Source organism: Gigantopelta aegis, unplaced genomic scaffold, assembly GCF_016097555.1.
Source record: "Gigantopelta aegis isolate Gae_Host unplaced genomic scaffold, Gae_host_genome ctg3466_pilon_pilon, whole genome shotgun sequence".
In the NCBI taxonomy this organism is placed as follows: domain Eukaryota; kingdom Metazoa; phylum Mollusca; class Gastropoda; order Neomphalida; family Peltospiridae; genus Gigantopelta; species Gigantopelta aegis.
Genome location: NW_024533357.1, coordinates 20,470 through 47,006, shown reverse-complemented (window position 1 = coordinate 47,006; position 26,537 = coordinate 20,470). Strand labels below are relative to the sequence as shown.

General features: G+C 33.2%; 1 pseudogene; it reads left to right on the top strand.

Moving 5' to 3' along the window:
* Positions 1-3,569: 3,569 nt before the first annotated feature.
* LOC121392179 lies at positions 3,570-26,441 on the top strand (annotated as a pseudogene).
* Positions 26,442-26,537: the final 96 nt, after the last annotated feature.

Below are 26,537 nucleotides of genomic sequence, written 5' to 3'. Positions count from 1 at the left end.
ATCTCTACCGTTACATAATAATATCTCTACCATAACATCTCTACCAGTATATAATATCTCTACCTGTATATAATATCTCTAGATCTACGGTAATATCAGTGCTAGTATTTCTTTCACACTACTGAATGTATCTTATTGTTTTCTGCCTCTTCATTCTATTTCACTCTCTTTTTCTACAATCCTTATTTATCATTTTAATTATATTATATTATTACTAAATTAATGATAATAATCTAGAATAATCTTATGATTACAATGATTATCATCTTTTAATAGAAAAGAACACATAATTTGCTTGTATTTACACACCATTAAAAAGTAAACAATTTCAGTTTTAGTTCTATTCGTGGTGCATCTGAAAGGAAATGGTTTAAATGCAGACAGTACACATACACAACAAATTTGCCAAACTTCCTTTGAAGCTGTAAATAATGCTCTTTTACCATATAGGGTCTTAAAACATTATCAATCAATGTCACTTGAATGGACATCCTGTCAACAATGGGATAAAGCTTGTCTCGGTGTCTACTTAAATTGATTATAATAAATTACACTTTATAAATGCATATCACATGATTGATAATACATACCACTTTTAAAGTAATGAGTTTGAGACAATTCTCGGTAACCATACATACTACATGTAATATACAATTTGTCATAACAGTTCTATTTTTAAATACAGATTACAGACTTTAAAGAAATGAAAATTAGAACAGTACTAATGATGATAAGCTATATGGTACAACACTCCATAATATGGGTGTGATCATACCTATAGTTCTGTGTGCATGTATCCCTGAGAGTTGAGCCAGCTGTAACTATATTTTGGTAAACTAGTTGATCTCAAATACATTCTAACTATAATTACAAAGTATTTTGTATGCTACATAAATTCACTTCCAACTTTAATTGTACCAGACAACAATTATTGGTTTGCCACAAGTAATTAACCCTTTGTCAACGAAATTCAAAATGGTTAAAAGTTATACGCTGTCTTTATACTGTAAAATAAATGAACATGAAAAGTTGCTGAATAGACAAGCCAAGGTGTGTTATTACTTTTAGAATTTTCATTAATTACCTTTAGTTACATATAATATTTCAGCAAATATTATATATATTATATAGTGATGTACTCATAGCAAAAACATTCAGTTCAAATGTATTATTGTACTACAACACCTGCAGTAATTCTAATACCTACAATACTGTGTTAACTTCAAATTTGACTGACTACATGCACACACAACTGCAAATTTGACTCATAATTTTAAACAATAAAAAATGTAAAACCGAATAGAGCTGGCAACTTTGTGTTTAGTTGGTCAGTGGAGAAGGAAGACTGACATTTTAAAGCTAGAAATGTTATAGTGAGTAGTTGGAAAATGTTGACGGAACTGGCCTTTATCGTCCTCTGCCCCCACCCCCTCTTTTTGAGCATATTATGGCTAATATTTTTCACAGAACAAACAAACAAACGATGAATATTATTAATTTTTCATCCTACGTCTCACACGTACTTCCGGTAATCATGTTTCCCTCCACCTCTCCAAGCAGTAGATAAATTCAGAAATTAACTCTTGTCGCTTTATATTTAGAGTGGAAACAGCTTGTGAGTCAGTAAGGTTTGCTAATTTATATATTTGTAGCTGATTGTTGTCTGACGTACCAATAGCTAGCTAGCTCTTCTTAAAGATCTTTGCTTTTTAATTTTGTTTTTTCTCTCTAGCTACTCAAATGCAACAGGACAGTCCCTAGACACAATCGGCCTGGAGACAGACAACTACGTGGTAATAGCAACATCTAAGACTCGACCTCATCCCCATCAGCCATCTCCGCGGTCGTTCTCGTCGTCTTCTGCTCTAGGTGGAACTTCAATCCACGAGTGCGAGACTCGCCTAACATCTAGCCTTACCGAAGGGCCATATATTCGTATAGACTACGGCCCCATGCACGTCGACAAAGAAATGCAGAAGAAACTAGTAGACGCTTGTGTGCGAGGCGATGTAGATGTTGCTGACCGCCTTATTCGTCTGGGAGCTAACCCGAACTATAGCGAGGGAACAGTAATTAAGCCCTCTGTCTATTATGCCAGTCGATATGGTCATTTTTTGTTACTACGTCGACTAATCGAACGACACAAAGTGTGATGCTTATTACAAAACACCTCGTGGTACAACTCTACTTCACTTAGCTTGTCTACATGGTCACGAAGACATTGTCAAGTATCTAACGTCCCCGCCCATCCGACTCGACCCCTCAGCTAAAAATAGACTCGGAAGCACCCCATTGCATTTATCATGTGTTGGTGGTCACCCATGTATTGTTCAGTTTCTCATAGAAAACCTTCACTGTGATCCTAAGTGTATTGCTCAACTTGAAGAAACTCCACTACATACGGCATGTACCAAAGGTCATCTAGGTATCATGAAGTACTTGATTGAAGTTCAGCATTGCAATCCGTCTCATCCAACACGTATGGGTGAAACACTTCTTCACTTAGCCTGTCAACACGGCCACAAAGACATCGTTATATATCTGATCACTGAACAACATTGTGATCCCATGGCTCGAGATTTCTTTCAGAACACACCCCTTCATTCTGCTGCGCAACAAAATCATCCCAATATTGTACGCTACCTTATTCTCGAACAAGGATGCAGTCCTCACTCTCGTAACCGAGACAACTGCACTCCACTCCACTTGGCCTGTAATATAGTCGCATCAATGTAGTCAAAGTCTTGTTAGAAGAAGCTAAAATTAATCCCTCTATTCCTGGACCAAATGGACAGACAGCCATCCAACTTACTTATGATCATGAAGTTGTGAAGCTTCTCATTCGTCATGGTGCTGATCCCAAAGAGTCACAAATCAATGTCTTCCCTGATATACCGCCTCAACAACTGGAAGATAGCATAATTCGTATGTTGGTTGTCGGAGATCCAGCTAGTGGAAAGAGTACATTAGTTGAAGCACTAAAGCAGCCCTATAATCCTAGAATATTCCCTCCCTTCAACAAAAACCCAAAGTTCACAGTCGAGCCTTGTACTGCTGGTATTATACCTCATGAAGTGAAAAACAATCCTGAATTTGGCCATGTTTTACTTTTCGATTTTGCCGGACACAGTGAGTACTACAGTAGTCACTCAGTTGTTATCGATAGTGTGTGTGTCTCTGCGCCAGTTTTTATCATTGTTTTTGATCTCTCAAAAAGATGAAGAACGTATCAAATTGAGATTGCATTTTTGGGTCCAGTTTATCGAAAATAACCGACCCTCCTTTGTCTCTCAGCCTCACATTGTTGTGGTAGGTAGTCATTATGATGTCCTTGCCAGTCAATATGACAACCATTACAAGCATCGTATACTCAATAACATACCAAGGTTTTCTAAAAAGATCATTGAACCCACTTCACTACATTTGCAGGTTTTTTTCCCTATCAATTGTAACAAAATAGCAACTCAAGACAAGCTTCGTGAAACCTTAACAAAAAGCTGTCGCTCCCTTCGTGCTCATGTACAAGATGACAGTCTTTGTGTCACGCCTTCAGTGTTTATTTATTTGCAATGTTTCGAGGACGTGTCATGTGCACAGTCAAAGAGGTATCCGATGTGATACGGCAGTCCAATTCCCCTTTTCCATATGCAATGGACAAGTTGTTCAAGTTATGTGAAAGTCTAGGTGACAAAGTCAATATAATGTTTATACGCAATCCCACCAATATTAAAGAGAGTACTATTATTCTTGAAGTCAGCACTCTTCTGAGTAAAATTCAAGGTGTGATGTTTGCTCCTCGTGACTTCAAGGAACATAAGTTAGCCTCGAACAATGGCATTGTGACCTTCTCTCGACTTAGAGAAGTGTTTAAAGGTTTAGATCCTCGGGTCATTGCTCAGTGTATGGAACGATTGGAGTTTTGTCAGGAGATCAAGGACGAGGGTATATTACATCTAATTACAGGATTTGAATCTCATCAAGATGAATATGTGGAGACTGATGGTCATGGTGAGTTGAAATATGTATTGATGGAAGCTATGATAAGTATTGATATTCGCTAGTCTAGAGCTTACTAATGGTAGTATTATCCTAGGTCACTGCAGTAAGTACTGATATTCACTACTCTAGAGGTCACTGTTTGGTTGCTATCCTAGGTCACTGTAGTAAGTACTGATATTCACTAGTCTAGAACTTACTAATGTAAGCTATCCTAGGTCAATGTAGTAAGTACTGATGTTGATTAGTCTAGAGCTTACTAATGGTAGCTATCCTAGGTCACTGTAGTAAGTACTGATGTTGATTAGTCTAGAGCTTACTAATGGTAGCTATCCTAAGTAAATGTAGTAAGTACTGATATTGATTAGTCTAGAGCTTACTAATGGTAGCTATCCTAAGTAAATGTAGTAAGTACTGATATTTATGTGATTGTTAGCTTTTACTTTATTTATTGATCTTCCTTTTCTCTATTTTTTTAAAAGATGAATACTACTTCTTTCCTTGCCTAATTGATACTGATCATCCAGACAAAATTTGGAATATTGATGTTGACGATCGGTCAGTTTTTATAACATGATGCAGATACACAATGTAGTTGAAGTTAATGTTATTTAAGTAAAATAAAGTAGAAAAATAGACTTTCATAAATTTATTGAATTTTACAGATTTCTTTGCCAATATTTGAATTCATGACAATGTTGTGAAGTTGGTATTAAGAATTCAGATATTATCATGAACACTATCATGGCTTGTGTTTATTTGAACTGTTAGTCAGATCAGAGTTTTATTCAATTAGTTATTGCCTCAGGCATACCAATAGACTTTGTCATATCATAATGTGCTTATTATATATAGCACATCTCAAAAGATACAAGTCAGACACTTGAGTCAGTCCCATGTTAGTACTGTACTCTCCACTTCTGTTTATATTCTTATAAGTATTTGATGTAGTCAGGTTTCACTGTTTTAGTAATATTAAAAGCATATCACAGTACTTCAAAGCCAGCTGTCATATATTTTATATAATTGACATTGACTTTTTTGTTGTTATATAGATTCTCTATTATACTGGATGGTGCCTGCAAGTTAGTGAGGTACGTTTTTAAATTGAGGATGGATAGATGACCAAGTGAAATGTAATTGATGAAAGACAGTGTGTGGGAGGGAGGATACACTGTGTGTATGAGTAGACAGTCTGATTGTATGGCAAAGCTACTGATTATTATCTTGTCAATTTTCATATAGGAATTGCAGCATTTTCCGTCTCGTTTTCTTCATGCACTTCTGTTGCGTATAGCTTTTAGTTTTGCTGTTGTTAGACATGATTGTTCTAATTCTTCAGCACTAAATCGAGAATGTAATCTCTGGAAGAATGGTATTCATTGGTTTGATAACAATGGCATTGAAAGCTACGTTGAATTGAAGGAAGACTCACAGGTAGGGAAGATGGATGAATAGATGATGAATGAATGGATAGATTGATAGATAGATAAAGAGAGATTAAACTGTGCTTTTTTGTTTTGTGTAGGTCCTTGTATTGGCTATGAGATGTTGCCCTGGCAGCGAAATTGAATGTATCAAATTACGAGCAGCTGTTATTAAAAAAAAATTCAGGAGACCAAGAGTACATTTTGCCCTAATGTAACTGTTCAAGAAGGCCTCATTGATCCGACAGCTCTCCGCAGCTATCCACTGGATAGCATCAAGCACTGTGAAGTACCTGTTTATAGCATCTTGATGGTTTTTAAAACCACTATTAGAAGGATTATCATCTACTTTTGATATCAGCCATCAACATTGTATCCAATTATCAAAGCTATTATACTGGGATCCCTTCATGAACCTTGGGAATAAAATACTAAAAGAACTCTTTAACCCTTCCCTCGACAATGTTACCGTCTCTGATGACTTCATTGATGAATACTCACAGTGTGATTTTGAGCGTTTCGATCGTGATGCTGGTCACTCTCGTGATTTTGATAACTGGATCATATTAGCTAAAAAAATATTCCAATTTGACAAATCCACTGTCGAAGGTATTTGTAGACAAGCTAATGGTGATTCTGGTTGGAGGTATCGCTATCTATTACAACAGTTCAAGACTCGAGAACAAGCTCCAACATACGGTCGACTGAGAGAATTATTTGACCAGTTTAGTATCTTCAAAGGCCGAAACTTATTTGTAAGTTAATGTTTGTTGATGAAATTACTGTAAATTTATCCTTAGCTGAGAGAGAGAGAGGTATAGTTGTACACCCAAATGCCCTTATAAGGAAATTAGCCTTTGTTTACATGTTAGCTGTAGCTACATTTTTCCCAACAAAAAGAACAAAAATCATGTGCACTACCTTAAAAGATTGTTTTGAATCACTACCTTGTAATGATATCCTTTTTTCCTTTCATGTTCTATTGTAACAAAATAATGTATGTGTACTAGTTGTAGTGAGCAACATTCATATATTATCTACCTGTATACTAGTGACATCTTAAGGTGTCATAAGTGTCACTATGTAGAGAAGGTCTACATTACTTGTTATATCAAGATCTTGAAAATGATCCTATGATATCTTAGAACTAGTGTCATTATCTAGAAATCTGTTTATTGATTATTGTGATTAATGTAATTATGACTGTCTTGATTATAGGGATATCCTAAATATTTTGACTGGTATTGCATTTAATATCAGCAATTTCTTAATGGTCTACATCTGATAATAACTACATGTGATAATGCATTTTATTGTCAATTATTAGACAAAATAGCACCCATACTAATATATATAGCACAGGTTTAGAACTGGTCAAACCTGTTTACAGTATTGGTGAGACCAGTTCCACAGATTTCTTTGTTAATTTCAATTGGAACTGTTCCCACTAGTTCCAAGACTTACCACCTAAAAATAAACAGTGTACAATACCTGTTAGCTGGCTTCTTGAAGTCATTGAAATTCTTACACAAAAATCCCTCAATTTTTACAGTGATAACCAATAGCTAATGCCTTTTTTAAAGTAATAATAGACACAGAAAGAATTCGTCTATTTGTTTAAGGGACTAAACTGCTAACAATAACAGTTTTGACAGTTTGTATATCTAAAGATATGTTTGTGTTCTATGCTTACGGGACGTCGTATTTAGTTCAGCTAGTGTCATCGGATCAAAACTGAAAGTAAACACCTTTTACAATACTCACATCATTGTTGATAAACTGCTTCTAAACAAGACTAAACATGATAGCATTCTATGCACCTTGTATCAATAATTTTATTGTCAATGACACTGCATTGATTTTAAGTGTTGAAATCCACTTGGGAATAATGTAATGACTCTCATCTTCTGAGAACGCGATAACGTTGTTGATGTTCCCATAACAACAGTTAGTAATGTACACCTGACTCATTATTGATCGGGACGAGAGCTCATTGCTGTTAAATGTTCCCTTAACTGGCTAAGTCATTTTAGGGACATTCATATGTAAAGTGACTTTGTTCAGTGTATTTGTGTAGGTCACTTACCACAGGTGATGTCACTAATTGTGATTAATACCTGTGAATAGTGATATGCCTAGCAACAGGTGTTCTTCATTTGGTATGCATTGTTGTGGTATTCTGATGTAAGCAATGTTAAATGATGCATCCATAGGACTATAGAAAATTATTTAGAAAACATAGTCGCTTCTCTCAATTTAGTTTAACTTTTCACTTAATATATTTTAGACTACCATATTGCTTGGATACAGGCCTGTGCTGTTGTGTGATAAATGAGAGCTTTGGAATTAGAACTATGTAAAGACGTTATTACTTCTTACTATTAATGTTTATGATGTAGGAGGATGCGTTAACTTTTACATGTACAACATACCAGTCTATTGATATATATATATATATATTGAGTAACCAAATGTCAGTGTCATACTATGCTGTGATAAATGTACCTTGTAGGGTCCACTATCACCTAGAGTTGTTGGGGAACAAATGGCTTTAATATGATATGCTTATTGCTTAGTAATGTTTGGATAAATGGCATGTATAATGTAGTAAACATAATGTTGTATGTCTAAATTGTGGTTGTGCATTCTAAATTTGATACATTGAGGTTTGTACATATCTACTCATCAGGACATGTACTTAAGTATGTATGTGCTATAGTAATGAAAACTTGCAGATTAGGAACAAGTATCATTTGAATAAGATAGTTCCAGTTTACTGAAGGGGAACTTCAGTCATTAGTTGCCATAGCGATGTGTTATGTTTTATCAACACACATATTTAATTAATTAATTTTTTAAAATAGTTCCATGGAAACCGTTCAAATTTGGTAATGTTTTCTTGTTTTTGGAACTTAATATCAGTGTCATTAGCTGTTGTCATAACTGTGTCTTTGGCAAATAGCCACATCCATACATGTATAATGTGCTTTAGTAATCTAATCTATTATTTCATTCTTACGCCTAATTTAGATTAATTTTGTACACATATTTTGTAGACATATTTGTATTAGATGTACTTTGATATACTCTGTTCTAATTAAAATTACTTATGATATACCCTAAGTACCTAAATATAGAAATGTACATGCTTGTTACTATTTATAGTAACAATATGGTTGCATACAGAAGCTATCCAAATCTATCCTGATACCTTGACATGTTGTTTTATCATAGGACTATCCCTAGACATGATATAGATAATAGTACTTGTTAAAAATGACTTTATTGTCTGTCTTAGACATTGATGTTGTGGGTTGATTAATTGTAATTACATGTACATTAATTGATTATTGTTTGTAATTACATGTACATTATTGATTATTGTTTGTAATTACATGTACATTAATTGATTATTGTTTGTAATTACATGTACATTAATTGATATCTGTATTTCTTCATTAGGAGATAGCTGGACCAAGATGGCCACCATGTTGAATGAACTAGATTCACTTGTATTTTTATATTACTAGCTGCTAATAATTGTTTGTGCATTAAATTATTGTTATTTCTATCAATTATTTTTTCTTACTCTTTGTTTTCATGTTTTCTTTCTTTTTTATACTTCTTTTTAACATTGCTTTTTCTGATAACCTTTGTTTTTCAACATTTCACTTTCTTTTGCAAAGAGAACATTAACTAAATAATTATAGTCACTGACAGTGACCAACTTTGCTGTTATAGTCATGTGACATGCATATGATCGACTTATTATAGTGATGTGACACAATCAATTTGTTATAGTCATGTGACATGCATATGATCAGCCTTATTATTATGTATAGTCATTTGACCTGATCAATCCTACTGTCGTAGATGACCAACCTTGCAGAAAATGCTGTACATTCAATCTGACATTAAATCTTTGTCTATATACCTTTGTATGTTAATATTAGGGTCTATTTTAAAAATTTATAGTTTTGGCTCATAGCTATACAAAAATATTATTTATGATGCGTGTCCTGAGGTCAGGCATATCAAAGATATCAATTTCCTTGTAATAAATGGAGTCCAGGCCTTATGAGCATTTTTCTCAGTATAGTCTTGTTGGTTAAGACTAAACCTTTCAGATACATTACTGTCATGACCTTATAGGGTATATATTTTAGTTATAACCAACCACATTATTAGCACAGGTGTACAATGGGCTCTGGCATCCATTAAATGAAACATCTTTAGTTGATTAATAACATTTTGATGTACATGACATGGCATTAACAGAAATTACTTACAATACATATTATACTGAACATTATAGGAAGTCATGTACTTGTTAACTAAACATGTATAAATGTGCATTGCTGTCATTTGATGTATTTTTAGTCTATGTCATAAAAAAACTTTTTACTCTGTATATGAAGTGTGAAATATATATAAACATATTAATTAGTTGACAAAACAACACACACAGAGACTATATATATGACATCATTTACACAACACTTTTATCTTGTATTGATCAGGACTACTTATATGGATGGAATTACATAAATAGGGGAATTAACTTACACTTTTTGTGATCAAAATTAAGCATCTGCATTATTATAATAATTACAGCTGCAACTGCAAGCCTGCAATGATACACTTGAATTAAGTCATTCATTTTCAAGTAGTACTTTATAGTGTATTGTTCAACCTTTGTACCAGAGGGGTAGGAATGAAGTTTAAGTTGGGGGGGGGGGGGCTGACCTTATATTTAGTTGCATTATAATATTATTAAACATCAAAATGACCAAAAAAATTAATTCATCTGTCATTAAGGAAACAAACTCTTTAGCTATTTCTAATAAGTTTATGACATGGTTTAGTTGTTCTTGGGTCATAGTACTTCATAGGTAATTTTTTAGTCGGAGTAAGGTTGAAAAAGTGCATTCCGTTCTGTTAATACAGTCTTGAATGCAAATCAGGGGGGCTTCAGTCCCCCCCACCCCTATGTTTGTACCTCTATATAATAAGGGCAGGACCCAGTTTAAACTCCCAGTATATTAGCATGGACCTTGTTTAGTATATTATAACTAACTATCTAACTACCTGAGCTCCCAAGCATAGAGGTTTCACTAAATACAGCTCTTTATTATATAGTATGTATATTATATAGTATGTATATATATAGTATGTATAATATATAGTATGTATATTATATAGTATGTATAATATATAGTATGTATAATATATAGCATGTATTATATAGTATGTAAATATATAGTATGTATGTATATAGTATGTATATTATATAGTATGTATATTATATAGTATGTATAATTATATAGTATGTTAATATAGTATGTATAATATATAGTATGTATATTTATATAGTATGTATCCTATATAGTATGTATATTATATAGTATGTATAATATATAGTATGTATCTTATATAGTATGTATATTATGCATGTATTGTTTAACAACTTATACTGCCTGTACTATTGAAAATAAGGCTTTTCTGGGTAAGGAATTTTTCCTTAGTTATGTGATGTATGTACATGTATTGTTTCCTGTTTCTATATTGCTCTTCCTTGGAACTATATCATCAATAAAAACCGATTTTTCTTTTCAATTAATAACAGCTCCCAGAAAATAGATTAGTTTCCAATAGGACAGGCTGTGTACGCTTAGTTATACACATATTACAATATATCACTGATATAATGTCAACTGTTATGTCTGAGTGAAGTAATACAATTGCAAGTAGTGATGAACTGTTATAATTAGCTGTTGACTTGTATAATTCTAATTTAAATGTTTTTGTACACAGTAAGAGTTTGAGCTGTTTATTGACAATGCTTGTAATCAATTATAGCTTTATTAAATATAGGTTATAGACAATACTGTCACAATTCCACTTGTAATTAGTTGACTATTACAATCAAAAAGCAAATTCATAACTCCAACATAAGTGATTATACTCAGGCCTGTTGAGAGGCTCTAGACAAACTATAGAAGACATATATACTACATGTACATTATAATTTTATTGTATCATATATGGTATAGTCAGTGTAGAGTCTTTATGCATGGTTTATTCCAGCTATCTTCATTGCAAAATCCCACCTGACATTGTGTCTTTAACATAGATTTGACAAGAAAATAACATTTACCAATAGCTATTGTTGGGGCACGGGGTGTCCTTACTAGATTGGGGCACTGAGAGTATGTCCCCCTGCTCCCTCCTTCTCTCAACAGTAGTGATTATATTTACAACATGCTAGATAGAGCAAACATTATTGCATCAATATATAATTTGATTAATATAAAAACAGGTTTCAGTAAAACATCAGAAATTAACTAATTCTCCTCGTTGTTTTGTCATTCTACATGTATGTGCTAAAATTAATGTCAATCAGATGAGACAACTTCCTTCAAGCAGTTCATTTCACACAGTTAAGAATGTATGATTTAACAATATTAGTAACATGTGTAATAGTGTCACCAAGGTGAACTCAGCACTCAAGTAATTAGTGGTAAGATAATGATGATCTGTTACTGCAAAAAGTCCCTTCTTCCTTTCTTAATTTGATAATGAGGAAGAGGAAATGGTAAAACTGAAATAATTATAGTAGTTATTATAAGCAGGTATTGCTTTCTCTCTGTTGAAAATGATAAAAAATTTTACATTAATGTCAATGTTAATTGTTCAATAACCTTAAGATGCAAATTGTGTAGTCTCATACCTAGACAGAACGTCTCAGTCTGGGTATGAGACTATGAGTTGATTCAATTGGTGTTGATTAGGCAATATCACATGTTTGGTTTCTATTTATACTAAGTGACACATCCAATACCAACTGAAGACATACCTGAAAAATGAATCACATCAACAATGACTTCATGACCTTCATAATGTGTCATGCACATAGTGATTGTTGCAGGTAATATTCTAAGATAGTACTAATAATAATGGATTTACTATATGTAATTCCAAAAGTCCGCAATGTTAATTATATTTAACAACAAGGAGGGTCTCATATAAAATGGACCCTAAATACTTCCACATCAGTGGCTGATAATTAAATTCCTACAGTAAGTGTACATCACGTTTTTGGCACTATTTTTTAATGTTTGACATGTTTTTGTACATGTATTTGGTGGGAGAGAGAGGGGGTTATTGCATTTTTGACAGCGTATTGCTTGTATGTGTAATTAGAAATAACAATGATATTAAACTGATATCAACAAGTATGATCTTAAAACACTTAAATATTAAAAATTACATTAACGAGTCGTAAAGACATTGTATTCATACAATCAATAAAAAAATATATAAAAATAACTTTGTTGTAATCAGAGTGATTTAACACAATTAAGAATTTTTTATTTAATCAAAACATGCATCATTCAAACTAATAGGGGACTTTTTCATGATAATCCTATTACTTTATCCATATATAGAAAACCACAGATCATTCAGTACAGAAATGCAAACATAGCCTTTGACCGTATAGAGACATCATTGCTATTCAATTACATGTACCTCTGACATACAGCGAGGCCACAAGTGGTCAATTAGTGATGATTGCGGAGGATGAGGACATACCAGACTCCCATAAACCAGAGGTGTGTGCCACTAAATAGTCTACTAGTCAGTGAAGGTGTGGACGATCAAACAACAAACTTTGAGTAAACTCAATTTAAAAAAACTACACAAAGATTTAATAGAGAGATAAGATCAACTTGTAGGGTAGTCTCGGGGTGTGGCAGTCTGGGATCAACACTACTTGTAGGATTTTTATTTCCATTTTTTGTACAGGTTTAGTCAAATAATTTCATATGTCAATGTTGGGTAATGTCCCTGTGTTTGACTACACCCATTTTGATTTGAAAGTAAATTTTATTTACTAATATTAATTTCCGATAATGTAACAGTTATAACAGTCTTAGTTTAAAATATATATAAACAAAAATATGATTTCCATTGTATTATGTTAATATAATATTAACCAATTACAACTAATAGATATAGCAGTTGTTTTGAATATTATGCTGACAAAATGGTTATAGCTATACAGACACCAAACATTAATTCAGTATACTTAAAATGTACTTGTCTTTTTGGCAGACATTGTATTGACAGTACATGTACTAGTAGTAAATTGTCATGTTTTGACAATATGTCTATCCATACATGACACTTGTATATATTATATATCCAGGGAATAAGTTATTATGATAATTATATGGATTATCTTCACGTGTAAATTCCAGTTGTATTACTAACTTCAACGAATGCTCAAAATTTAGTTTCGTTAAAGTAAGGATATTTAAAATATAATCCAAAGCTGTTTTAGAAGTTATGTGCTTCATGATACATGTACTCAATAAATGTATCATGAAGTACATGTACTCAATAAATGTATCATGAAGTACATGTACTCAATAAATGTATTATGAAGTACATGTACTCAATAAATGTATTATGAAGTACATGTACTCAATAAATGTATTAAGAAGTACACATATGTACTCAATAATATGTACTCATTAATGAAAGTACATGTACTCAATAAATGTATTATGAAGTACATGTACTCAATCAATGTATCATGAAGTACATGTACTCAATAAATGTATCATGAAGTACATGTACTCAATAAATGTATTATGAAGTACATGTACTCAATAAATGTATCATGAAACATATGTACTCAATAAATGTATTATGAAGTACATGTACTCAATAAATGTATTAAGAAGTAAATGTACTCAATAAATGTATCATGAAACATATGTACTCAATAAATGTATTATGAAGTACAAGTACTCAATAAATGTATTATGAAGTACATGTACTCAATAAATGTATCATGAAGTACATGTACTCAATCAATGTATCATGAAGTACATGTACTCAATAAATGTATCATGAAGTATATGTACTCAATAAATGTATCATGAAACATATGTACTCAATAAATGTATTATGAAGTACATGTACTCAATAAATGTATCATGAAACATATGTACTCAATATTATGAAGTACATGTACTCAATAAATGTATTATGAAGTACATGTAGTCAATCAATGTATCATGAAGTACATGTACTCAATAAATGTATCATGAAGTACATGTACTCAATAAATGTATTATGAAGTACATGTAGTCAATCAATGTATCATGAAGTACATGTACTCAATAAATGTATTATGAAGTACATGTACTCAATCAATGTATCATGAAGTACATGTACTCAATAAATGTATCATGAAGTACATGTACTCAATAAATGTATTATGAAGTACATGTACTCAATAAATGTATCATGAAACATATGTACTCAATAAATGTATTATGAAGTACATGTACTCAATAAATGTATTAAGAAGTAAATGTACTCAATAAATGTATCATGAAACATATGTACTCAATAAATGTATTATGAAGTACAAGTACTCAATAAATGTATTATGAAGTACATGTACTCAATCAATGTATCATGAAGTACATGTACTCAATCAATGTATCATGAAGTACATGTACTCAATAAATGTATCATGAAGTATATGTACTCAATAAATGTATCATGAAACATATGTACTCAATAAATGTATTATGAAGTACATGTACTCAATAAATGTATTAAGAAGTACATGTACTCAATAAATGTATCATGAAACATATGTACTCAATATTATGAAGTACATGTACTCAATAAATGTATTATGAAGTACATGTAGTCAATCAATGTATCATGAAGTACATGTACTCAATAAATGTATCATGAAGTACATGTACTCAATAAATGTATTATGAAGTACATGTACTCAATAAATGTATTAAGAAGTACATGTACTCAATAAATGTATCATGAAACATATGTACTCAAAATAAATGTATTATGAAGTACATGTATCAATAAATGTATTATGATTATGTACATGTACTGTATCATGAACACTTACAATTATTGTGATCATGATGGGATGAAAATAACATCATATAATTATAATAGGGAAAATTTTATTACAAATATCAAGTTATTACCTAACATCCTGTCCTTTACTATGTTCTACCAAAAAACAAGTATCTGTTGATTTAGATCAACCACAATAACTTTACTATTACAATATTTACATATCAACATCCACAAATTGAGCAATAAACTTTAAAATAACTACTTCAATATTAATCATTAGTAAATGCATTACATGTAGAGTACATGTTCCAATGTTAACTTTGCTAATGTCATTATCTAAATCAACTTAGAACTAGAGATTTTTAATGAGCTGTGTACTTGAAAGACTAGACTTTCATTGGGTTAGCCTCTATCAGTTGGTACCAATGGCCGCATTCACAACGTTGAGCTGGTCCTTTCTTTAGATTCATCCAAGTGATATAGGTAGCATCTGGTTCACCTGAAGAACAATGAATGCTAATAATGAATGCTTGGAGAAACGGATGGACAGATATATGACATGAATGGATGTATGAACAACTAACGTGAGAATGAATGGATACATATAATGACAGTAAATTGAATAAATGGATGCATAAATGGCTTGAATAGATAGACAGTTTAAACAATGGATAATTAAATAGCCACATAATTAAATTACCAAGTAACCACATGACAGAATACTTACATATACAACCAACCATTCGCTCTTCAAACATAGAGGGTACCAATGTGGGCTTGGCTTTTGTGCCCCAGGGTCCTTGATTAAGGCCAAGATTGAAGGGGTCCTTAATAAGAGAGTCATTAGTATGACCAATGACATACACAGGAACGTACCTCTACGCCAGCCATTAAAGCATCGATCTCTTTTTTCTCAAGTCCTGTGGCCTGTTCTAAGTCAGTAGGTATGGTACCCTCTGTAATTATGGAGAATTATTAAATAATTAAAGTCATGATGAAATAATGGTCAACCAGAATTGTACATCTAGTAAACATTACGCAAATCAGGAGTCACATATGACATCATTCTGGCAGAATATATCAACTAGTATATACAGGTGGATTGGTTTTATCCATCCTAATTATAGGGATGTCTTGTAGCTGTCATTTCCTCTTCATTTATTGGAAAATTTGCTAATTTATACTCAACATCACATACAGATGTTGCTAGCAACAAATTATATATAGGTTTATTTGTATGGATGGGCATTAAATAGAATAATGTTGCTTTTGCATTCAACATACCTTTGGGAGTGGGTCTTTCTTGAGAACCATTGGAGTAATAGGCAGCTGAGATACTGCGTCTCCAGTATGGTATTGAAAATAAGCTCCTAACGCTTGCAAACCGAGTTAAAGAAGACGCCATTTCTTGAATTGACCCGAACGACCTGTGGCTGCGCACGTGACACTCACATGACATTGGAGACCCACATGGCCTGTTGATTCCCTTGGATTGAAATGGCTAGTATTTTAAAGCTTAGTAGGATACAGAGCACTTTTGGAGGTACGACATTACTAGTTAGAGAATATAAGAGTATTTGTCAATATTAACACATAATTAAGTTCTTTTACTCCAATTAGTGCGCACCTTGATCAGGTGGTCTTCTTCAGCAGGTGAATGGGTACAAACAGTAATTTTATAGTGTCAAATAATATATTAATAAATAAAAATGGTATTTCTATAATTATAATGAAAGAATCAGTGCATATGTATGTATGTTATTTGATTTTTGAGATTGTGCATAGTTTCATTTCATATAATTGTTATGACTGCTTATTACTTTAAGGAATTTCCAACATTCCTTTGTATTTCAAATGTAGTTCATATCCTTTATCTGGAAATAATAATTATTTGGTCATAGACTTTTCCAAATCAAAACAATCATAGAATTATGAGTTTAAGTTTAATATTTAGATTCAGTCTACAACACACAGTATTATAATAAGAGATGGAGCTTTTGATATTACTGTACAATAATTCAACTAAATAATGTACTATTTTTTCTATCATCTTTTCTGTAGCATCTCGTAAACATGTACATCTAGAAGTTAAAAATGGAGTTGCTTTAGTTCGCCTTAACCAAGCAGACTCTAAGGTAATATATAACAATGACTAGACACTGTCAGTAGTTGAACCATTCTTTAATGATATCTCTGATGTGAGGTCACCTTTACTTTGCCACCATTTACTATATGGTAACTTCCAATGTGCTTATCTCTGAAAAGAGGAGAACCTAGTTAATTAATTAATTAATTAATTAATTTAGATGTACTAAAACTTAATGATATTTATGATTATTAGGTGAACACATTAACTAGAGAATTAAATGCAGAACTTGTACAGGTGAGAGTTGTTCTTGTAAATGCAAGTGTTGTGTATTTTCATTATATGATCGATTTATGTGAATAAAATTAATCTGCTATATTTATTTATTTATTAGTAACTGTCACATGTAGTCCAATTATAAATTATTTTTAAAACTAAATAGTGTGTTGTGTCATAGTCGTCCATCTCTCTCTCTCCCCCCCCCCCCCCCCCTCTCTCTCTCTCTCTCCTCTCCCCCTCTCTCTCTCCCTCTCCCTCTTTCTCTCTCTCCCTACCTTCCTCTCCCTCTCTCTCAGACAACAGAGGAGTTATTGGCCTCACCTGAAGTCATAGCTGGTGTTTTAATATCAGCTAAACCAGGTAGTTTTATAGCAGGTGCTGACATTGGTATGTTAGATGCTGCACAATCTGCTGAGGAGGTACTCATTTAATACTAAACTAACACATGTATTAATAATAGCTGATTTGTAGCTACAGAACTTTCAAGATATGGTCAAGCTATGATACAGAAAATACAGGTAGGTACATTTATATATTGTATGTGTAGTTATACTGTGGAGCCTCTTGTCAAATTAGTCTCTGAATTAACCTGTTCAAATCCTATCTTAATACTTAATTATTCAATGTCCGCATGGAGGGTGTGTCCATGTTAAGGGCAATTTCCAATGTCTCTAGTATTTTTGTATAATAGAGGTTTTCACTGTATTACCAATCTTTATTTGTTTTGCCATTTATATTTAAATCATATTTCATTTCACTCTTAGGACAGCAGTAAGCCTATTGTTGCTGCTATTAACGGACAATGTCTGGGAGGTGGAATGGAAGTAGCCCTTGGATGTCATTATCGTATTGCCACCAAACATCCTAAGACCTTCATGGGACAACCTGAAGTCCTGTTAGGACTCTTACCAGGTGCTGGTGGAACTCAAAGACTCCCTAGACTGGTTAGTCTATATGTGTACTTTTGTCATTGGAAATCCTCAGGATACTTGGACAAGTTCAATGTTTAGGATACTTCTTGTAATAATAGTTCAATAATAATGGAATTTCTTACCTATGTTATTGTATTTTGAACTTAACAGATTGCTGTAATGTGATGTGTTTCATGTAGGTTGGTCTGCCAGATGCTCTCAATATGGTACTTACTGGTTCAAATGTAAGAGCTGATAAGGCAAAGAAGATTGGACTAGTTGATCTACTGGTAAATCCTTTAGGTAAGCAATGTGGGTGTGTGTGACTTTATTTGTAATACTGGATTCTTTTATGACAATGGATGTAAACTGTGATGTATTGTTTTACAACAGGCCCAGGTATAAAGAATCCTGAAGAAAAAACAATGGAATATTTAGAGGAGGTGGCAATCAACATTGCAAAGTATGAATGAATGGATGAGTCAAGAGATAAATAAATAGTTGCAGTAGAAGGACATACAAACAGACAGACAATCAAACATAATAACGATATCATGACAATATGTATTATTGCTAGGGCATTGGCTACTGGTGCAATGAAGTTGCCATCTAGAGAACATAAATGGACCAATATGAAAGGAATGACGTACAACTTAACAACTAACCAGAAGTGGGTTCGTAACTATGTGTTCAAAAACAGCTAAAGGAAAAGTTATGAAACAAACTAGTGGTCTCTATCCAGCTCCTCTTAAATAATGGATGTCAGTTAATTCTATATTTAGTTGACACTTCCTCACTCCCTCTCTCTCTTCCTTCACTTCCTTCCCCTTTCACCCAATCTACTTTTCTTACTCCCTCCCTCCTTCACTTCCACCTTTCCTTTCTCCCTCTCCAGTGTATTCGTATTGGACTAGAACAAGGACTAGTTGCTGGATATGAAGCAGAATCTATGGGTTTGGAGATCTAGGCATGTCCAGTGAATCAAAGTCTCTCAAGAGTCTTTTCTTTGGGCAGACACAGTGTAAGAAGAATCGTTTTGGTAAACCCTCACAAGAGACAAAGACAATAGCTGTATTAGGTGCTGGACTAATGGGAGCTGGTATAGCACAGGTACACAATATTGACATGTATAGGTACATATCATATTGTGTACAGTACTTGTATTATTTGTGTGCAACACTTCCTGATAAAGAAATATGATAATGTTGTTATGTTGACTCGAGACTTAAATCATTTGATTTGGATATGTAATAAAACTAGCATAATGAACAAAATTGAATTAGAGAGTGTAACATGAGATAGTTTTTCTTTGAAAAATTTGTCTCTCCCTGCAACGTCACAATGTTATGTAATAGGACTTTCCCATACAAGCTTGTTAAGACATTAGTATTATTATGTATATGTTAATGCTGTCTAGAACGCTGTCTAGAACAGTATGTTCATTACTCTATATATCACTGGTAATTAAGATTGAAAAGATTATTTGGTACCTAGTTATGGCAATAGCGTATATTTGGGTTAGTGTGTGTGTATACAATCTTTTTGTTATTGTTTACAGGTTAGTTTACAGAAAGGATATAAAGTCATACTGAAAGACACTGCTGAACAAGGCCTTGGAAGAGGATATCAACAAGTCTATAAAGGGTATGCATCCATTTTCAGACTATGCATCCATTTATCATGTAATTGCATGTATTTTTTTCTAGTCTCAATGATCGTGTTAGAAAGCGTGCTATGACCAGTTTTGAACGAGATTGTACCATGTCAAACATGACTACACAAACTGGGACTATCAGGTTGCAATAATCCACACTCACAGACACACATACATGTACACCACACTGCTAGATATTTTTTGTTTCAATTCAGTTATTATATGTATTAAACACTCCATCAGATTTTAATTTAGGGGATAGTGATGGGGAGGGGCATATGCTTCTCCCTGTTTACCCTCGGAAGTATTTAAGGTGGAGTAGAGTGTAATACCTATTGCCCCTCACTTAGCTATACTCAGAATTTGCCCCTCCTCTTGAACAACTTTCTAGATGAAACCTTGCTCCATGTACATGTACATGTGGGTGGAGTTTATAGTATCATAGAGAAATACATGTACATGTAACATTCATACATCTGTTTATCCACACATCATTAGGGGTTTGGTCAAGCTGACATGGTAATTGAAGCTGTTTTTGAAGATCTTAATATAAAGCATAAGTGATCAAAGAGATAGAAGAAGTTGTCCCTGCCCATTGTGTTATTGCCAGTAACACCTCCGCCCTTCCAATCTCTGACATAGCTAAAGCAAGCAAGAGACCAGAACAGGTTTGACTGGTTTATCTAGTTACATATACTCTGATTACCCTGATTTACAGGTTATTGGTATGCATTATTTTTCACCAGTTGACAAGATGCCATTGTTGGAAATTGTCACTACTGATAAAACATCAAAAGAAGCATCAGGTAAATGAGAATATTTGTTATTGCTTGAAATATCTATGATTTCCCTCCACCCTCTCTCTCTCTCCCTTCTTTGTCTCTCCCTCTGTATATCTGCCTCTCTCTCTCTCTCTCTCTCTCTCTCTCTCTCTCTCTCTCTCTCTCCCCCTCAGCTTCAGCTGTTGATGTTGGTCTAAAACAAGGCAAGACCGTTATTGTAGTGAGAGATGGTCCTGGGTTCTATACTACACGTTGTCTAGGTCCAATGTTATCTGAGGCCATCAGACTATTACAAGTTAGTGTAAAAAACTAAAAGCTATATCAATTTAGTTCTGTATTAAGTAATCAGATTAGTTAATATAGACTCTTAAAATAATTGTTCCATTTATCTTCCTGTCATGCTGTCTATACCACATGTAATGCTTTGACTTGATGTGATTTAATTGGCATGTTGCTCATGTAGTAATAATTAATACATTACTTGTAATAGATATGTAAATATTAGTTCATGGTGCTTTCCAATTATTGTTTATTACATATTGCAACATACGCAGTATATATGACATGCCATATTTAATCCATTTATCTCCATGGTTATGCGTAGGCTGGTAATTCAATCATAGTCAGACATCTGTCTGTCTCTGTATTTCTTTGAAGTGGATAGTTTTTCTGGTGATATTACAACATGGTTGTTCTACTCCTATTTTGAAACAGTTTAATAAATAAATATACACTCTTGTTTGATATGAAATAGCCCTGTAATGGTTTGGACTACCAGTATATATAATTATATATATATACTAGGAATATCTAGGTCTGTTGGAGAGTACTCCTGTTCCCAGTTGAGCACTTTATTCTACATGGAGCATCCAAGATGTGTTAATTTCAGCTACTCTCTGAAGAACATCCCTATACCATCTGGTAATGCTACAAGAAGAGACTGATCGAAAAAGTTGAGAATGTCACCAAGAGGATGAGATGGAGAGCATTCTTCTTTCTGGAAAATAGCGGAGACCTAGAACAAAAGCAGCCAAAGGAAGAAATGTTCAGGTTCAAAAGTAGGAAATGTCCCACCACAAATGACGAGGTAAAACCATTTGAGGAAGACCTGCTCAAGATGATTAAGAATATCAAGTTCAAAAAAGCAGTTCCAAGCCACCCTTAGTAATGACATAAAAAGATAAAAAACTCCAAAGAAATGCTCATCCCTGCTGTCAAAACAAGGAATCTCTACTTGCTCGAAAAGTACCAATACAATAAGCTGCTCAGAGAAAACATCACCAAGTACTATAAATCTGCAAATGAACACTTGTTTGACGATATCAACACTGAACCCAAGACTATTGCAAAAAATCTGGACATTGAAGACTGGATAGAGATCATGACCAAAAAAAGAAGACTATAACACTTAAATTTTGAAAGCAACCTACCATGCAGATTGATAAGCCCGGCAAAAAGCATCATAAGCAAGAAAATCCTCGACAATATCATCAACAATGTCAGGTTAAAACACAACAGTCAACCTGTGAAAAAACTCAGCCTCCATTACTGAATGGTTCAGAAGCCTCAATGAGAAAAAATAAATACACTTTCATCTGCTTCGCCATCGTCGAATTTTATCCCTCGATCTCAGAAGACCTACTGAAAGCAGTCCTCAATTTTGCTAAGCTACATACCGCAATATCACAGCAAGACACTGAAATCATCTTCCATTCCAAGAAGTCCTTACTCTTTGACAAAGGCAAGCCATGGATAAAATGAGAAGGAAACAGTTTTGTCTGATGTCACGATGGGAAGCTACGATGGAGCAGAAGTCTGTGAGCTGGTTGGCATCTACGTACTCAACATCATTGCAAACAAATATGATAAAAACAACATAGGCCTATACAGAGATGATGGGCTGGCAGTCTTCAAAAACATCTCAGGCAGCAAAGCAGACAAAATTAAAAAGGATATAACAAAGATCTTCAAAGAGATGGACCTCAGAATTACTATCCAAACCAACCTAAAAGTTGTGAATTTCCTGCACATCACTCTAAACTTGAACAATGGGAAGTACTACCCTTACAGAAAGCCAAACGACATACCAGTTTATATCCACAAGCAGTCAAACCACTCACCTAACATCATCAAGAACCTACCTGCTTCGATCAGCAGACGCATCTCTGACATCTCATATGATAGAGAAATCTTCAACCAAGCTGTCCCCCTCTATGAAGACGCACTTAAATCCAGTGGCTACTCAAAATCTACATTACAACGACAAACAAACAAAAAAAAGTAAGTGAAACAAGCAGCGCAACATCATTTGGTTTAACCCACCATTCAGCAAGAATGTACCAATGAATGTAGGCCAAAGATTCCTAAAGCTGGTCGCTAAGCATTTCCCGAAAAATTCAAGGTTGCAGAAATATTCAACAAAAACACCGTCAAAGTTAGCTGCATGCTAAATCTAGCCAGCATTATCAAGGCACACTATAATGAGGTCTGGAAGGATATCAGCAAGTGCATGCAGAAACCCTGTAACTGCCAGAAAAAAAGATCTCTGCCTCCTAGACGGCGAATGCCAGACCAACAATATCATCTATAAAGCAGAAGTTGAAATCACAAACAGAAATGAAACAAAGGTGTACATAGTCCTAACTGAGCACCCCTTCAAGCAAAAATATTCCAACCACATGCAATCAATCAAGCACGAGAAATATGGAAACAGCACAGAACTATCGAAGCAACTGAAGAGAGAAGGTGAGGAGTTTCAAGAATACCTGGTCAATCAACCAAAAAGCACAGGGCTACACCAAGAAAACAAAGCAGTGCAACCTTTGGCTAACTGAAAAGCTCTCGATTATCAACGCCGACAAAAATGCCATCCTGAACAAAAGGTCCGAACTTGTATCAAAGTGCCAAAACGCCAACATGAAAACAAGTACTATTTAGCACAATTCTCAAGGGACAAGACATAGTTAGCACCTTGATGCTATACAATCAGCCTGCATACAGAATAGTACATAGTTGTCTTATGATCGCATAACGCGTGAAACTCGGAGTAACAACAGTAAAGTGAGAATTCTATTCTTCTGTCCTTGACCCTGGTCTAATTATATATATATATATATATATATATATATATATTATATGTATATATATATATATATATATATATATATGATATATATATATATATTATTATATATTATATATACATATAATATATATATATATATATATATATATATATATAATATATATATATATATATATATAATATATATATATATATATATATATATATATATATATATATATATATATATATTATATGTATATATATATATATATATATATATGTATATATATGTATATTCATACACATTGTTTTATTCCATTATTTAGACCAACAAATACAATTATATTTTAATGGTTTGACACAAATAGTAATCAATCATTTAGTTTCTTTTGCAAGTGCTATAACAAAAGATAACAATGATGTCTCTTTGCCATATAACATTTTGTAATTATCTGGAAATTGAGAAAGAGACCTCAATGTTTTGTTAGAGTAATGTTGATAATATTCTTATTTAAATTCACCAAACAAACTAAAATAATAATAATTGTCACAATGTGCTAATTTTAAAAAAAATCATTGTTTTACTTGTGACATCAATATTTTCAAAACAAGTGTTGGATAAATTTCACTACCTGACGTACAAAACATTTCACAATTGACTTTAGCTGCATTGTTTGTTTGTATTATATTAATTGACTTTTTAGCTGCATGTTTGTTTGTATTATATTAATTGACTTTACTTGTGACATCAATATTTTCAAAACAAGTGTCGGATAAATTTCACTACCTGACGTACAAAACATTTCACAATTGACTTTAGCTGCATTGTTTGTTTATATTATATTAATTGACTTTAGAATGTGTTTCTATTGTTGTATGTGACAATTAAAAGCAACAAATAAAATTGAAACTACACATGTTAAACTAAACTTAATATTTTTTCTCTCATAATAGGAGGGGCTGGGTCCTCAGACTTTAGACAAGTATTCCAAAGGATATGGTTTTCCTGTGGGTCTGGCTACATTAGCTGACGAAGTAGTCTGGATGTTGCTATGCATGTGTCTACTGATCTTGGCTCTAAGTTTGGTGTCAGGTATAGTCAATGGTGTTGCTAGGCAACAACATAACTGGTTTTGTAAACAGGTTTGGTGGTTCTAATATAGAAGTGTTACAAGATCTTGTTAATGAAGGGTTTCTAGGTTAGACTTGTAATATACAATGATAATAGTTTGCAGTAAACAGTATGTGATGATTAGATTAAATAGAGATATTAAGTAGGAAAAATGAGGAAAGCATGTCATGCACATGAATTCTTGGTAATATTGCTCTATTAAATTAATCTAGATCTCGTTAACAGAGCTAATTACTGGAAAGTATGTAATTATGATGTTCGTTAGTATAATGTTTTTGTTTACAGGTCGTAAATCTGGTAAAGGTTGCTATGTTTACAGTGGTAAGAAGAACAAATCTGTTAACACTGAAGCTGAGGCATTGTTAGAGAAGTATCGTATACCAATTAATGGAAGGTATCTAATAATACACATACTCACAAGTAGTTTGTACATGTATATAAAATATATATATATATATATAATGTATGTATATAATGCTATGAGAACAAAGTGAACTGTTAGAATGATTCCCATGTACAATTGTATATCAATAAAAATAAACTGTAATGTTTCTTATTTTTTAGTCACGACGTAGAAGAAGTTCAGTTAAGATTAATATCTCGATTTGTTAACGAGGCTATCTTTTGTTTACAAGAAGGTATCTCAGTACACCAGTAGATGGAGATATTGGGGCAGTATTTGGACTAGGATTCCCACCCTTCAGAGGGGGTAAGAGCGTATGTAATGGAACCTCTCCTACGATGTTTTTTTGTTTGCTTAATACATTGTATGGTAACTAGTTACTAAAATTAATACAAATAATTAGCTAATATACTTTGTAAAGAGGTCTGTTCTCTGCAAGATACACTTAGTAATAAAGATGTTATTGGTCTTGGACCACATTTAATGTATGTACCCACATACATTAGTGTAGTGTTGACATTTATTGTGACCACTAAAACTGGCTATATGCTTACCAAGTTGACAAGTCTGTCATCATATAGATAGCAAGTGTGGTAAACCAATGTGTGTGTTCCTGTACTGATAGCCATACTGTTTTTATCTAGGTCCCTTCCGTTTTTTGATTCATATGGAGCTAAAAACTTACTTGACAGGATGAACAAGTTTAGAGAGACATATGAGAGACCATTTGAATCGGCACCATTACTAATAGATCATGCTAAAGATCCTAGTAGGAGGTTCTATCCAAAGTAGAACAACTTTGATCTTGTATTGCTAATAGATGAGTGATATGAGTTATTATTATCAAATTTATTAATTTAAATTAATTTAGTGTTTTCTGTATAGTTT